Raw genomic sequence first — 15,973 nt, forward strand, 5'->3', positions numbered from 1 at the left:
CAGTTACTAATGTATTCAATTTATAGAACTGGTTAAATTTATGATATAAAACTGTCATTTTTAAATTTTAAACATACGTACTATCTAATAATCCTACTGCTTTTAAAACAGAGCATCAGAAAATCCAGGTTGGTTAGGAAAGACTACAGAAAAGGGAACTAGAAAATATGATCTGTTATGCAGAAATATTATTACTAATAATCAAAGACTGATTTGGGGTCATTTGTAGATAGTCATATCCTGGAATTGCTGATATGCTTTTAAAGGAAGTAGGACTGAACTAGAAAATTTCTCGAGAATTGTAAGAGGAATGTTAGGTACTCACATTTTTCAAATCCAGGATATCCCTCAGAGATAACAATGGTTACCACAGGGGTTATGGAGTTGGAGTGGGGATCTGGGATTCAAAGAGTTGTGAGTAATCTGGATAAGTTTTTATAGGGTGTGCATGTGTGTAAAATAATAACAAAATTATTGGGAAAAAAGGAAAAATAATTCTTAAGCTCTCTCACTTGTCCTCTCTTCTTTGTCTATCTTTCTTAGTGTTTTACATTATTTTTTATTTTTTCTATCATTCTTGCCAAGGCACAGGTGATTTAAAACAACTGCAATACTGCCCCACCTTTCTCAAATTTTTTTTACAACTGGTCCAACATATATCATTTTCAGAGACTTTAAGCAAATGGCTTTATTTGCAAGAATGAGGTAAATTATAAACCAATTTAGAAGTTATACACAATTTAGGAAATCATGTAAGAAATATGAAAAGGATTAATAGGCATGAAATTATGGAAATGAAGAGAAAATAATTGTCCTTTTAGTTCTCCCCATCACTGGGGGAATTTGAATCATGAGGCTGAGAGCTCAAACAGGAGGTTAGCTTAGTTCTCCATGAATTAAGTCCCTGTGTGTGCTGCTAGGCTATAAATTAATGGAATAAATCCAGAAATGAAATGATAGTTGATTCCCAGGCAATTAGAACAAAAAGGAAAAGCTTATCTTAGACAAATTGAAAAAGCTTTCTTTCCTTGTCAACAGCATTCTCAGCAAAAACTTTTTTTTTTAATTCGAGTGGGCTGATAATGGTAACAATGGAAGGCATTTTCTTCAGTAAACCTGATTGGCTGTTAGTTTATTTTTATACCTTTGTCTTCCTGTTTTGATGTCCGTGAAAACCCAGTTTTCTCCAGATTGTTGATAATCGTTTCTTAATATGTGTTTGTACATGCCGTGTTCTCACACTGGTCTTTCGTGAGGAATATATGTGCAGTCTTTTTTCTTTTTTCATCCTGATTTCCATCAAAATGTCAAATTCCTTCAGTAAACTTGCAACAGAGTTTTTTATCAAGACTCAGAATAGTACAGAGAATTTTTTTAAAAGAGTATGACTTAAAAGCTAAGATCACAGGAAAGCAGATTAGCAAAGTATTGTCATGCTTTGTAAGAAGTTGAAAAGGGCTTCAAGGAAAAATCATGATGTAAATAACCTTTTTTTTTTTTACCCCTTCTCTGAGCCAGGCCCATTTGAACCATTGACCCCAGCACATACATTGTCTACCTTTATGTTTTCTGCACAATGTTAGTTTTCCTGTTTCTATAAAATGCACAGAAAAACCCAACTACTTAATATCTCTAACTATGCTTGCTTTGAACCTAACTGATAAATTAATTGATATGATTGCTGAATCCTGTGTTTTTCATTTTTTATGTAAGTAACAGACCAAACTAGAAAGGCATGGAGTACAGTTGATGAGAGCCTGAGTTAAGGGTCAGAGTGTTTATATTGTTCCATGTACTCATATTACAAAGCAGTAAATGTTAGAACCACGCAGGACTCCTACTAATAATGAGACATAAGTGGAAATCCAATCATGTTTTCTGAGTCTCAAAATTTTTTCCCTTAAAATAGAGGGTTTTGAATTGCAAAAAGCAAGTGACTTTCAACATGTGGCCAGCTTTTCACATGATACTTCTAACATTCACTTTGATTTTTATTCTTTTTTTTTTACTGTATTTCTTTACATAACCAAGAGCCTATAAAAAGCCCCTGAGTTTGCTATGTTTGTGCAGTTGGGTCAAAGGCATTGTAATTGCATGCAGGAGAAACAGCAGTAGGAAATTAATTCAAAACATATCACTATAAGAAATAAGGCATATTTCTTATCACATCTCAGCTAGGTATTTGAAGACTTAAGCTACACAGATGAGCCAATTCTCATCTTGGTGTGTCTTATAAGGAAAGTCTAAATCTTCACCATCACCTCATTCCTGGATCTGATTTTATACCCACTTCCAACACCTTCTAAATATAATTCAAACCACAGAACAGGGTGTGTGTGTGTGTGTGTGTGTGTGTGTAACTATATAAATACAAATATATAATTTTATGTATTGTATATAAATTTTTTGAAGTCACACACTGAATACTCTCCAAGAAAACAGAAAATTAAACTGTTTGATGAATCCCATTGTTTTCACAATAAGATTCTTCTATAATCAGAGATATATTATGTAAAATTTCCAAACTGAAGAACACCTGACCCTGTATCTTTGTATATTTCAAGGTTATGAGTTAAATCCAATGTTGGATCTTGTTCCTTAATGAAATTATCTCTTCATAACTCAAAAACAAACGTTTTGGAAACCAATTTTTGGATAGTCCTTTCCTTGTAAAACAGAAAATCTATGAGATAGATGATGTATGAGGGAATCTACTAATGCTTAATACGTGAGTCTTGTGTTAAATGGTTTGACGGTTTCCAAATTACATTATTTGTGGCTGCAATATCAGTCTGGTCTCTCTAAAAAGTCAGTTATTTGCCTGAGTTGCCTCAACTGAGTCAAATACGATGATGTGATGATACGATGGTGGGGTTCACAGTAGTGAGACAGAATAGTGAGGACCCAGAACCGGCTGTCAGGCTGGGGGCAGAGAGGCCCACTTGCAGTAGAAAATGGTATTTGGGGGCGCCTGGGTGGCTCAGATGGTTAAGCGTCTGCCTTCGGCTCAGGTCATGATCTCAGGGTCCTGGGATCGAGCCCCGCATCAGGCTCCCTGCTCAGCGGGAGGCCTGCTTCTCTCTCTCTCCCTCTACTACTCCTCCCTGCTTGTACTCTCTCACTCTCTCTGTCGAATAAATAAATAAAATCTTAAAAAAAAAATGGTATTTGATGGGTTTAAATGTCTTGATAGGAAAAACTATCTGAAAATAGAGCAAGAGTATAGGTAGAGTGTGAGAGCAAGAGAAAGAAACTAGAACTCCCATATGTCTGAGGAGAAGCTGATTAGCAATTAGAAGTCCCCTTGCACCTCCTAGAAGAACAGGACCAGACAGACTCCTCAGAGACTGATGCATCAGGGGAAAGGCAGGGATAGGATTAACTCATGAACCATGAGGCAGAGAATGTGATCTTGGGAAGAAAGTAGAAATCCCCTAATATAAATGGAACCCAGAATTAGGGATGAGACCAAATTAGTTGGGGCCAAAAACTTGCTGTTAGTTGCTTATGTGGTAAACCTTAATTTGAGTCCTCCTGCCTTGCACTGCCTTTGATAGAAACTAATGTAGGTCTAAACCTATAACAAGAATGGCAAGGTTCTAGCTGAGGGGAAAGAAGAAAATCAGAGGATGGGAATTAGGTAGGACCCAACAATACAAAGGAATACCAGCATATACCCATTTAATTTACAGAAATAAGTTGCTTTGCTTATCTAAAAGATTGCTTATGGGAATTTTTTTTTTTCATTTTTGTTTGTTCGTTTTCACTGACCCAGTGAAAGAAAGGTTGCAAAAGAGAGATAAAAGGCCACTGAAAGCCTTTACAAAACACAGTTTTGACTATATGTAATTTTTTTCACATGCTCTTCTAGAACATAAATTCCATGTGCTATGTGACTTCATTTACTAATAGACTAAAAGGAGAGCCAGGAAAAGACTTTCTTTGGTTTCTGGGGGATGCCGCTTCAGGAAAACTAGAGAAACAAAGAACTCTTAGTAGATGTTCTTGGAACCAAGAAATAACTATTTGTCTTTTCAGCACATACTTATTGAAGCCCAAATATGCGCCACAGGCACTGGGAACACAAAGAAAATTGACGTAAGCTGCCTGTCTTGAGAAAAGAGTGGTGGAACGAAAAGCTGTGTAACTAGATAATTGCAACACAAAACCATAAAGGCTGCAATAGAGGTGTTAACAAAATACACAGGGAGTTACAGGAGGTAATGGCTTTTTCTGTCTGTGGTCCAGAAGGCAGCAGGCTACTCATGCTTTGAGTTCATTGAAATAAGGAAGAGACAGGCATCCTCGGCAATAAAAGCACCTCGTACATGCATAGCAAATTAGAGTTTTCAAGGCATTTTCAATCTACTTTCTCATGTGCTACACAGAGTCCAGTAAGGCAGGTATAGTCCGTCCCTACTTTGCAGATGAGTAAAGTTGCCCTAAGCAGAGAAGTGCCTTACCCAAGCCGCCCAAGAAGGTAAATGGGTGGGTTTGGTACACTGCGCATGATTGCCTTCATAATCAAATGAGTTAAGTTCAAGATATTCTGACACTCAATAATTTAGCAAAGTAGCATCAATAGACAGAGACTCTCTTTTTGACCAAACTTTAGACAGGCTGCTCTGAACGTCTCTGAATCCCCCTAAACCCCCCTGAACCTCTGACTCAATAATTTAGCAAAGTAGCATCAATAGATAAAGACTCTCTTTTTGACCAAACTAAACAGGCCCCTCTGAACCCTCTTTTTGGCTAGGCTTATCCAGTTGTAGCAAAATACCTGCTTAAATCAGGTTAGGGAGAATCCTTCTACCCTCGATATCTGATCAAATTCCTTATCCTGTACCTTTGATATCTGATAATCCCGGCTTCCCTTCAGTAAGAATTCTGTTAAGTCAGGTTAGCAAGACTCCCCCCTGCCCTTGATTTCTCTTAGTAATTTTCCATACACTAACCCCTTCATTCTGCTTGTTGGCTATAAATCCCCAGCTGCCTTTGCTATATTTGGAGTTAAGCCTGATTTCTCTCCTCTGTTGCAATAATTTTCTAGTTCTTGACAATTATGCTTAGTGAAATTTTCATGAGATGTTAAACAGCTAACCATCACCTTAAGTTACCTTTCTTACCATATTCTACAATAGAGATAACATATTCGACTTTTAGTAAACCTAGATAGAATAAAAATATTATAATTAATGCTGATAACTCTAAAGACATGCCTGTTTTAATTAAACCGACAAACTTAAACTAATTTTTATTTACTGAAGATTACCCTACCTAGATCACACGAACTTGAGATGCATTTGGATTAACTTTCTATATTTCTCAGAGTATACTTGGTTTGCAACAACACTTGTTTGTCTTTAAGCCAATTAAATAGAGCTCTTTACAAATTAATTTTGGCAATGCCATCCAGCCGTGGGAAAAAAATCACACATTTGTAATATACATGCATAGACATACATACACATATAGACAGATGCCAAGACAGATCTTACAGCTTCTGTATTAAAATTTTAGCTTCTTACTAATATTTGTGGAAGAGACGTTTAAAATTTTTCATAGGCCTAGTTTTCAAAATAGCCTTTCCTTTCTCCCCCTTCTGATAAAAATTACCTTAATTTCTGGAGAAGACCAGTTACATCTGAAAAGGAAGAATGTATGTAAAGGCAGAAAGAATGTAAGCTCCAACAAGAAAGACTTTTGTTCCTTAAATCCTGATATTTTACAATACCTGCAAACCTTCTGAGATGAACAGGAGAGGTTTCAGGATTAGTGAAAAAGATAGGTGGCTTTGAATTATTCCTACAGCCATGTGTCTGTTCTTGTAAAAACTAGATTTGTAAGACAAGTACCATAGTTTTTAATTCCTCAAAGAATTGGGGTGCAACCAGAATGATCTTAAGAGGCTGCCCCACCCGTCCAACTATATTATCCTCAATTTGCTTGTTTATATCAGGGAGATCTTCAATAAAATGACAATAAAAAGATTCCTATGTTCTAGATTTAGAAGTGTGTATTTTTGGAATGTCTTAGTAAATCCTTCCACAAAGCCTTCAAAATCTTTTTCTCCATTCTAGGTACATAGTTTTATTTTAGTTTTGGGAAGAAGGCCTAAAAACAAGTTCCTATCAGGCTGTAAATATCAGTTTCCAATGTAGCCAATTTCTGACCATAGAGTTACTTAAAAAAAAATCTTTTTCTAATTATCTGGGAAATGCAAATTAAAACCACAATAAGATATCACCATACACTTGTTAGAGTGGCTATTATCAAAAACAACAGAAATAGCAAGTGTTAGTGAGTATGGGGAGAAAAAGGAATCCTTGTGCACTGTTGGTAGGAATGTAAATTGGTACAACCAATATGGAAAACAGTATGGAGGTTCCTCAAAAAATTAAATATATGATCCAGCAATTCCATTTCTGGGTATCCAGATGAAGAAAATGGAAACACTAACTCAGAAAGATATCTGCAATCCCATGTTCATTACAGCATTATTTATAATAGCCAAGATATGGAAAAAACCTGTGACCACTGATGGATAAATGGATAAAGATGATGATGGTGTGTGTGTGTGTGTGTGTGTGTGTGTGTAATGGAATATTATTCATCCATAAAAAAGAATGAAATCTTGCCATTTGTGATAGCAGGGATGAATTTTTAGGCCAATATGCGAAGTGAAATAAGTCAGAGAAAGACAAATACCATATGATTTCACTAATATGTGGAATCTAAAAAAAAAATTAGCTCACAGATACAGAGAACATACATTGGTAGTTGGTAGGAGTATGGGTTGGGGGGGAGGTTGGGTGAAATGGGTGAAGGGGGTCAAAAGGTACAAACTTCCAGTTATAAAATAAGTCAGGTGTATGTAATGTTCAGCATGGTGACTATAGTTAAAAATACTATATTGCATAAAAGTTCTCATCACAAGAAAAAAAATTATAACTATGTGTGGAGATAGATGCTATCTAGACTTACTGTGGTGATACTTCCCAATGTATACAAATATCGAATCAGCATGGTGTGCACCTGAAGATAATGTAATGGTATGTCAATTATACGTCAATTAAAACAAAAAAGATGTCAGAACTAATCTCTCTCCATCACCAAGTGCTTACCATGGAAGAGTTTATTGCATTTAAACCTCACAATAATCATGCAAGGTTGAGATTAATCATGCAGGTGATAAAACTGGTTCTCAAAGAGTAACTTGCTCTCACTCACTTACCTGGAAACTGAATCCCCGGACTTATCCCAAAGTTTATGATCTTTCCTACACTAACTAAAAAGTGCGATTTGGTCCTTTGTAAAGTCAGATATATATGATGATAAGTGATTATATGCTTTAATTGGTATAGATATTAAAATTGGGGGGTGGGAGTGGTCCAAAATCAGGTATTGAGAATACTGATGAATTTTTGTTTCTATCTTAGCTCTAACCAGCCACCCCACCATGGGAATAAATCCAAAGACAATGACTTGGACTTTGGCCTGTCTCTCCAACTACCAGCCAAGGGTGGGTCAAGCCAGTTATATTGATTTGCCTATATTAAGGAGTTAAAGTAAATTGATCAATATGTTTTCTCTTAAAAAAAATTCTTTGGAATATCTTGTCAGGTTTCAGCAGAAACAAACAGTAAATATTCCTGACAGTATTCAAGAACCCTACGGAAGCAAAGAAGGTGCAAAAGACACTACTCTCCTAAGATCCAGAGCCACTTCCAAAGATAACCAAAAGAGATTTAGAGTATTCCCCCCAAAGCGGCTACCGTCTTTAAGACCCTGGCTGCAAATGGAGTGCAACCCGTATTTCTGTCTAGGAGTATTTTGGGGTCCCTAATGTGACGCTTGAGCTGCCTGCACACACATGAACCTGGACGTCCCAGTCAGGCAGAAAACCAAGTCAAGTTCTCAGGACACAAAATGAGACAACAAGAAGGCAACAGCTGTCCCTGGGAGAGAAAGGATCGACAACCAGCGGGCACCGGAAAGCAAATTCACAAGTCACAATTCAAATATTGAATTTTCAGGTTTTTTTGTCTGCCAATCTGAAAGGAAGGGGCAACATGAAATTCTACCTTCCTCTCTGGACCAGTTACCACAGACAGAGATCTGGGAGAGCTGACTTTGATAAAAATCCTTACCTTTTGCTGGCTTCTGCCATTTCCCAGGATTCTGTGGGCTCTGGACTGAGTCTTGTGTTTCAGTGGGTCTCATCCTGGTCACCAGAAACTGTAGAGGAGGAAAAACAATTTTCCCTCGACCCTTTATAGTGAGTCCTTGGCTGAGATCCCTTTTTCTCTAGGGCACCTCGTAAATGGTTGGGTTTATCTAGGTTAAAAGTCCTCCACTGTGGCCACTGTAATTCAAGATTATTTTTGGTAAGGTTAACCTGCTTGTTCAGCCTTAAGACAGTATTTTATTCACCTGAGGCCTCACATAGGCCCCCCCAGTCCAGCTTAACTCCTACAGGGTCTGACCTGGAGCGGGTCTGGTTTCTAAGTAGGACCCAGTCTGACCCCGGAACTGATCTGCTTTCCAAGTCGGACCCGTTCCGGCCCTGGACCGAGTCTGGTTTCCAAGTCGACGCAGTCCGACTGTGCCAGCTTCCGCACCCAGTCCAGGGAAAGAAACACTCAGATCTAAGTCTAGAAGCTCCTAATGCAAAAGCTGTGGAGGATTCGAGAGGGACTTCCCCACGACGTCCCCAGGCGGCGGCAAAGCGGCGGGCTGCAGGGGCTCAACAGGTACCCACGTTTGCTTCCTCCGGCGCGTCTCTGGGCGTCTGGGTTTCCATCTTCTTACACCAGAACTGTTAAAAGGTAAACCGAGGAACGTTAAAAATGTTAAGAGTCTGGGGCACCTGGGTGGCACAGTTGGTTAAGCTCAGACTCTTGGTTTCAGCTTAGGTGGTGATCTCAGGGTCACGGGATTGAGCCCCACGGCTCCAGTTCAGTGTGGAGTCGGTTTAAGATTCTCCCTCTCCCTCTGCCCCTCCCCCACTCGCTCTCTCCCTCTCTCTCATTCTCTAAAGGTAAATAAATAAATCTTCAAAATAGATTTCTTATTTGAGTAAAAATTGATTTGAATCGGGCAGCATCCAGTCTAGCAGATAGAAAGGAGTTTTGAGGCGTTGTAAAAATGAAAGACTTTTAGAGGCAGAAGGAAGCAGGAAGACAAACTAGGCCAAAATTTCCAGTTGGTTATTACAAATGTGTGGGGCTTTTTGGGCAGATTACCTCACTAGTACTCATTAGGTGATTTTTTTTTTTTTAAAGATTTTATTTATTTATTTGACAGAGAGAGAGAGACAGCGAGAGAGGGAACACAAGCGGGGGTGGGGGGAGAGAGGGAGAAGCAGGCTTCCCGCAGAGCAGGTAGCCAGATGCGGGGATCGATGGGGATCATGACCTGAGCTTAAGGCAGACGCTTAACGACTGGGCCACCCAGGTGCCCTTGATTAGGTGATTCTTGATTGACTGGTTTAAGGTTCCATTTCTGGGAGAACAGAAACTAAAATTAAGTCTCGATTTGGTGATGTGGGCCTTAGCATTGGGCCTCTTGTCTTTAACAGTATCTAAAATTGAAATTCTTATACACTGAGATGAGGATAATAGAGTGAGAGTAAATATTTTTTTCCCAAGAAAACATATTAGTAGGTTTTAAGCTTCTTGAAAGTAAAGATGTCTTCTTTTTAAACTGTACACCCACTAAATATGGTACATTTATATCAATGTTTAATAAATATTTAGCAAATCCATGTGTCTATATTTGACAGATAAATTAATTTATATTTGTCTTATTACTAATAATTTTCTTTTCATAAACAGTATATGTCTTGAGCGGATAGGCTTAATGATTTAATATTGGTTTTAGTAAATCCCTAATTACAGTCTTAAAATTATTCATGACTAATCCATATGGTTCAATTTGTCGCACAAATGAACGGCAACATCCACCAGCTGGAGGGAATGACTAGAATAGACACTAAAGGAGTAAGTGGCCAGTCCCTGTCCATCTGCGCTTACATGTTTCAAACCTGGATGGGAGCATCACATAGTACCTCGGATGGAATAAAAACACTTTTACCTCTGCAGCTTTTTTCTTAGCTGTGGTTATTTACTGATGGTAAACTTGTAAGACCTGAGTTTGTTGCAAAAATTGAAAAGAAAAAAAACAATTCACAATTTCCAAAACGGCTCTTTAATCTCATACGTACTTAATAGCTGAAAAGATTTATTTCTCTCTCTGGGTTTAGACCTGTTGTAATTTCTGTGGGGAATTACATAAAAAATTGTAGATCTAGTACTTGCCCTGGAGGAGCTTATAATCTGAAAGTAGAAAGAGAGTTAACAAAAATGAAAGATACTTGGAGGCAGAACCACTTTATATTTTACTATTTTTAGAGGCTGCAGGGAGAGCAGAAATTTTCATTGTATCTTGCAGTCATAACTTTTGGAGAAAAAAAAAAATCAGTGCCTTTTTATATGTTGCCTGCTTGGTAAATTCTGTGATATGAGCAGTAAAGAATGAATTTACGAAGTGAATCACAAAGAACTCACAAGTTGAGAGTAGATTTTTGGTTGAGATTTCCAAAAGGAAAAGAAAAGAGACAGACACAAATATTACATTGGTATATTTTTTGAGAACCAGGAAATGTACAAGTATTGTTCCCTTGGCAACCTTTGTGTAGCATGGACAGCAGTTTCTCCTGTTTTCATATTGCAATCAAGAACTGGATTGTTTTGTTCATGTGATTATTTTGCATTTCTTCTCTTTTTTTTCCTTTCCCTTGTGCTTATTTTACATCAAGGTCTAAAATCTGGTTGTTGTTCTTAATTTGTCAGAAGTGCAAATTCTTGAAAGCAAAGTAAGAACTGAAGCAAAATGAAAAGGACGTTATAAATATTTAAATTCTAGAAAGTGAAATGTGTGTTTTCAAAATCAAATTTTCAGAGGGAGCCCAGAGAGGAATTTCTGAATAATAACAAGAATGTTATCCAAATCCTATTATCTAAAAAGGTAGTTTAAAGTATAGGCAGCCTAACTATTGGCACATAAACTAAACTGCAAGTAAGCAGAGTCATGTCTGGTTATAAGATTAAAAAATGCACGGGCGCCTGGGTGGCTCAGTTGGTTAAGCGACTGCCTTCGGCTCAGGTCGTGATCCTGGGGTCCCTGGATCGAGTCCTGCATTGGGCTCCCTGCTCGGCAGGGAGTCTGCTTCTCCCTCTGACCCTCCCCTCTCTCATGTGCTCTCTCTCATTCTCTCTCTCTCAAACAAATAAATAAAATCTTTAAAAAAAAAAGATTAAAAAATGCAGTCACTGTGCTTTTGTTATCAGTAATGTTACACGATTAGTCTAATTGATGTTTCTTCCAAATGGACTAAAAGTGAAAGATTACCCACTAACCTCTTCTTGGCTTTACTTGCCTCCCTTTGAACCTTTACCTGGGTTCTGGTTATGACCCTTCTAGTACCTTTGGATCCCATGATTCTTTAATGATCCATAATTTACAATTTGGTTAAACCCTATCACTTTTGTTTTGTTTTGCTTTGCTTTTTTTTCTTTTAACAACCCTCTTGATCTTGTTCTGCTAAGCACTGCTGGAGAAATTCAGGAGAACTTGCCAATTGAGTTCTGTGCGATTAAGCCCTCCATGCTGTTATGCTACCCTTTATTCACCATTAACTAACTTCCTAAAGCATTTTCTTCAGCAGTTATTCTAATCCTTTTTAAATTTCCTCTAGCCTCCAACCACACTATTGTCTTCTTCAGTCTAAGTGAAGACTTTTCTTCTCACTTGGTTGATAAGACAGACCTTAGGAGTTACTTTCCAATCCTATCCTCTTTATCTAAAAATTCTCTGTGAACTTTTAGCAGATGGTCCCAGCAAGGTGGGGAAGCAGTAGGATGGATAATTCTAGGGGGAGGGTTAATAAAGAGACTCTTTACAAATGTGGGGGCTGTGTAGTTCCTTAGGGCTAGGAACCTTTAGGCCCAGATGGACAAATGGATAGAGCAGTTACTGAGTTTTGAAAAGAGAGGGTCCTATAGATGTGGCCACCTTGAGTGGAGCAGTGACCTTCACTCAAGGGATGCAGCCAGCTCAATGTGACTCTTCAGATGAGAGAGCCAGAGCCTGACTTCTCTCTCCTCCCTTCCTCTGATCTTTTGCCTGTACCTCTCTCCATTGTCTGCTGTCGGCACAGATAGCAGGATGGAATTTGGACGGACAAATGGAAAGTATCTAGCAGAGACCTCAACAAATGTTTTTGCTGTGTCTATTATACATTAAAAAAAGTAATTTTAGATTTTATAAAAGATAAAGAACTGGTCCTGCTCACAACTTCTACAAAAGCTCAGAGCCTAGAAGTGAAGATGTATATACCAATAAGTATATAAGCCATGTGTATAAGGCATGTAAACAAACATGTATAAAAATAAAATTCAAGAGAAAGGTGTTAAATGGTAGCTACATATAAAATGCTGTGGCAATTGAGGCAGGTGAGAGATTGCTACTAGATAGGAAAAATAGCAATATTTTCATGTGAGTGGGACCTATAAATGTGAGGAGAATTTACATGTATGGAGATAGACATATCAGGGAAGGCTTTGTAGTAAGAGCATTATGGGTTAAAGCAGTGAGATATGAAAACATGAATACAGAAATATATAATAGGCAAGAAAGTTGTGATGTTGGGCAGGCTGCAGAGGTAGTTGTGGGTATGGTTGAGCACTCATGTGAATTAATGCTGTCTTTCTTGTGCTTACTATATGACACCATCACGCTAAGGATTAACATTCGTTAATACTTTCCACGCAACAGATGCGTGAAGCAGATGCTAATATCCCCATTTTACGGGAGAGGAAACTGACTTATAGGGCAAAGTTGAATAATTTCACCAAAGTGACAAAAACAAAAAGTGGCTTTTTGTCAAGATTCATTGATATAACAGCATATGTTTAAGGCAAACCCAGCAGCTGATGCATAGCAGATGTAGAGTGTATACTAGTGAGCATTGGCCACGTGAACCATCTTGACTTTGACAGTAGTGTTGGATGAAGTCTAAGGAGAGCAGTGCAAGAGGGGGATAATGGGGCATTAATTGGGATAGTGATGGCAGGAATAGATAAAACTGGGTGGGTTCGGGAAATATTTGCCATCAGGTTCATATAACATGGCAACTGGTAAGAAGATGGGGAACTAGAAAACGAGTGGGAGATAAGAAAGTTCCTCAATAAACTATTTTTTGCTTCCTTCTGTTCACTTTCTCTAGAGGCAGCTTCCTGATCTCCCTAGTCATCCACATGGGGCCTTTCCTCTCATAGTTCTTTCTTGTTCCCTCCTGGTAAACAAGATAATTACAAACTGATTTTTTTTTTTTTATAATTACATTAGCTGACATATCTCTTAGAGTCTCAATTCAAGCTGTCATTATTAGAATTTACTTAGAATATTGTAATAATCTCCTAAGTGTTTTCTTTACCTCCTATTTCTCTTCTGAAAATGTTTCAACTCAACTTTTTTCAGATTTAAAAAAGTTTTTATAATCATAAAAATAGGTCAGTAACATACACACAATGAAGCATTATGTTACAATTAAAAAAAAATGAAATAGAGGGTGCCTGGGTGGCTCAGTCAGTTAAGTATCTGACTCTTGGTTTCGGCTCAGGTCGTGATCTCAGAGTTGTGAGATGAAGCCCCACGTCCAGCTCTGCGCTGAGCATGGAGCCTGCTTAAGATTTTCTCTCCTCTCTCTCCCTCTTCCTCTGCCGCTCCTCTCTATCTCCCTTTGTTTAAAAAAAAAAAAAAGATAAGAGAAAAGAAAGATGAGATAGATCTCTGTACTTTCATGAAAAGATGTCTTCAAAAAACAGAATTGTAAAATTATATGTATAATGGCAACCTATTTTTACATTGAAATAATTTATAGTGTTTGTTCTATATCTGTATGTGTATGTATGTATAAAAGTTGGAAGATTATATACTGACTTATTGCTTCTTTAGAGTGGTATTAGGGAAGAGGTTTTTACTTTACATACTTTTTGGGTTTTTAAAAATCTTTTACAACAAACTTTGTATTATTTCTGTAATTAAAGTTTAAAAGATGCATGAAACACAAACCCCTCAGTTTGGAATTTAAAGCCGTTCAGATTCTGAGCCTGACTTATTTTAACTATCTATTCTAACCTCTCCCAATGCCTCAGATGTCTTATTCCCTAATTAGCAAATACGTGGACTGTGGGCTGCCATTCCAACCTTCTTCACTCATAGCAATTTTGGCTAATTGCTTGTGGCAGTTTTTCCTACTGAGCCTGGATATAGTTATATAATCTTTTATAACTTCATACATGTACTACAAATTGGTTATAGGAGATGGAAATTTTTCTAACTCAGACATATAATCTGATCAAATTGAATTTTTCAGTGTTTCCTGACCGCATTCTGTTCTTAACTCAAGGCCTTTGCTTCTGTGATGGCTTCTAACTGGTAGACACTACTCCGCTCTCTCTGCTGGACTCGACACTGACGTCTGCTCTCTTAGGAGGCCTTTCTATTTTCCATGTTGGACATAAGGTCTTCTTATCTTCTTTGCACACATTTTTTGATAATTTTTATAGTACATTCACATTTTTGCTTTATTATAGGCCTTGTGGTATACATTTCAAGAATTAATCACACTTGTTAATCTATCTCTTATGGTACCTTGATTACAATGAGTGATGAGTCAACAGTTGTTGAACTAAATGTATTTGGCTTTGTGTGTAGAAATGCTAGGAAAAAGGTTAATATCTAGATCCTTAAATCAAACATGCCTGTAATCAATATTTAAAATAAGACTTATGTAACCTAGGTTTGGTAATCAGTATCTAGATGAATTAAATTGCTGCTATTTTGAGCTCTTCCATATTTCTTTCTGGAGAAGTGGGAAACTACCCATAAAGATTCTTTAGAAATTTGTTTAGAACTTCCCATAGTAATCTTTTGCTGAAGAAAGGACACATTTGTTATTAAAAAGAGCAATGGATTTTAGCAAACTTACAGCTTTTAAGAAATATCACAGTTCCAAAAAAAAAAAAAAATCACAGCTCCATACAAACCACTTCAAAATTTTTTTAACACAGAAGGAACTGACATGGTCTAGGGAAAGGATGAAGAGGAATATATTTTTATTTCTGAAAATTCACATAGGATTGTAATTATATTTTGGTGACACTGAGATGGTGAATGTGTGAATACTATAACTCAAGGACTATACCCAAATTATGTGCATTAAAATAATATGGACAAAGTTTTTATGAAGAATTTCATAGTCCCACATGTCACCTCCTCTGGAAAGCATTTTCCTGTTTCCTCTGGACAAATCTGTTCTTTGGTATGCCTGTGGTAATTTGTTCAGTCGTGTATATAGAAATTATTGTCCTGTTCTTTACAATTTCAATTATTTGCTTATGGATCAGTTTCTCAGATTACAAATACCTTGAGCAAATAATGAGTGCTCTGGTAATGGTACTTAATCCAAAGATTGATTTGAAGAAGACAGGGCTGAGGACATGGTTTGCTTAGAGAGGTAAGAATAAGAACACATTGATGTAACTGAGTGGAATAGGTGATTTTATATGGAGGAGAAAAAACCTATCAATCACTAGAATTTCCCTGGTGTGTCAGGTAAACTCTAAGGTATTTTTCAACACTGATTTTCTAATTTTATTACACATATGCAAAAGGGTGTGCAACTAGAGATGGGAAGAATTTTTGTCCTTTGTTGTAATCAATCACTCCTGAAGATAAATTTTTAATATTGTATGTTTTATATAAATAGAATAATACTGAATAATTTTATGTGACTTGCTTTTTCTACCAATATTCATGTTGTTTCATATATTTTTAATTCATTTCACTGGCATTGTCATTTTTAATGCTTTCATCCAAATTGTCTTTTTTTTTAACTTTCTTTTTT

General features: G+C 37.2%; 1 long non-coding RNA gene across 1 annotated transcript in view; it reads left to right on the forward strand.

Annotated features, from left to right (window-relative positions):
- The first annotated feature begins 8,258 nt into the window (after positions 1 to 8,258).
- LOC115943165 (uncharacterized) overlaps positions 8,259 to 15,973 on the forward strand; it is a 90,490-nt gene continuing 82,775 nt past the window's right edge. Inside the window, exon 1 of the long non-coding RNA XR_014145124.1 lies at positions 8,259 to 8,828. This is a non-coding gene — a long non-coding RNA (uncharacterized LOC115943165). The remainder of the gene's footprint in view (positions 8,829 to 15,973) is intronic.

This window comes from Leptonychotes weddellii, chromosome 5 (assembly GCF_054177405.1).
Source record: "Leptonychotes weddellii isolate Sample4059 chromosome 5, ASM5417740v2, whole genome shotgun sequence".
Lineage (NCBI taxonomy): Eukaryota > Metazoa > Chordata > Mammalia > Carnivora > Phocidae > Leptonychotes > Leptonychotes weddellii.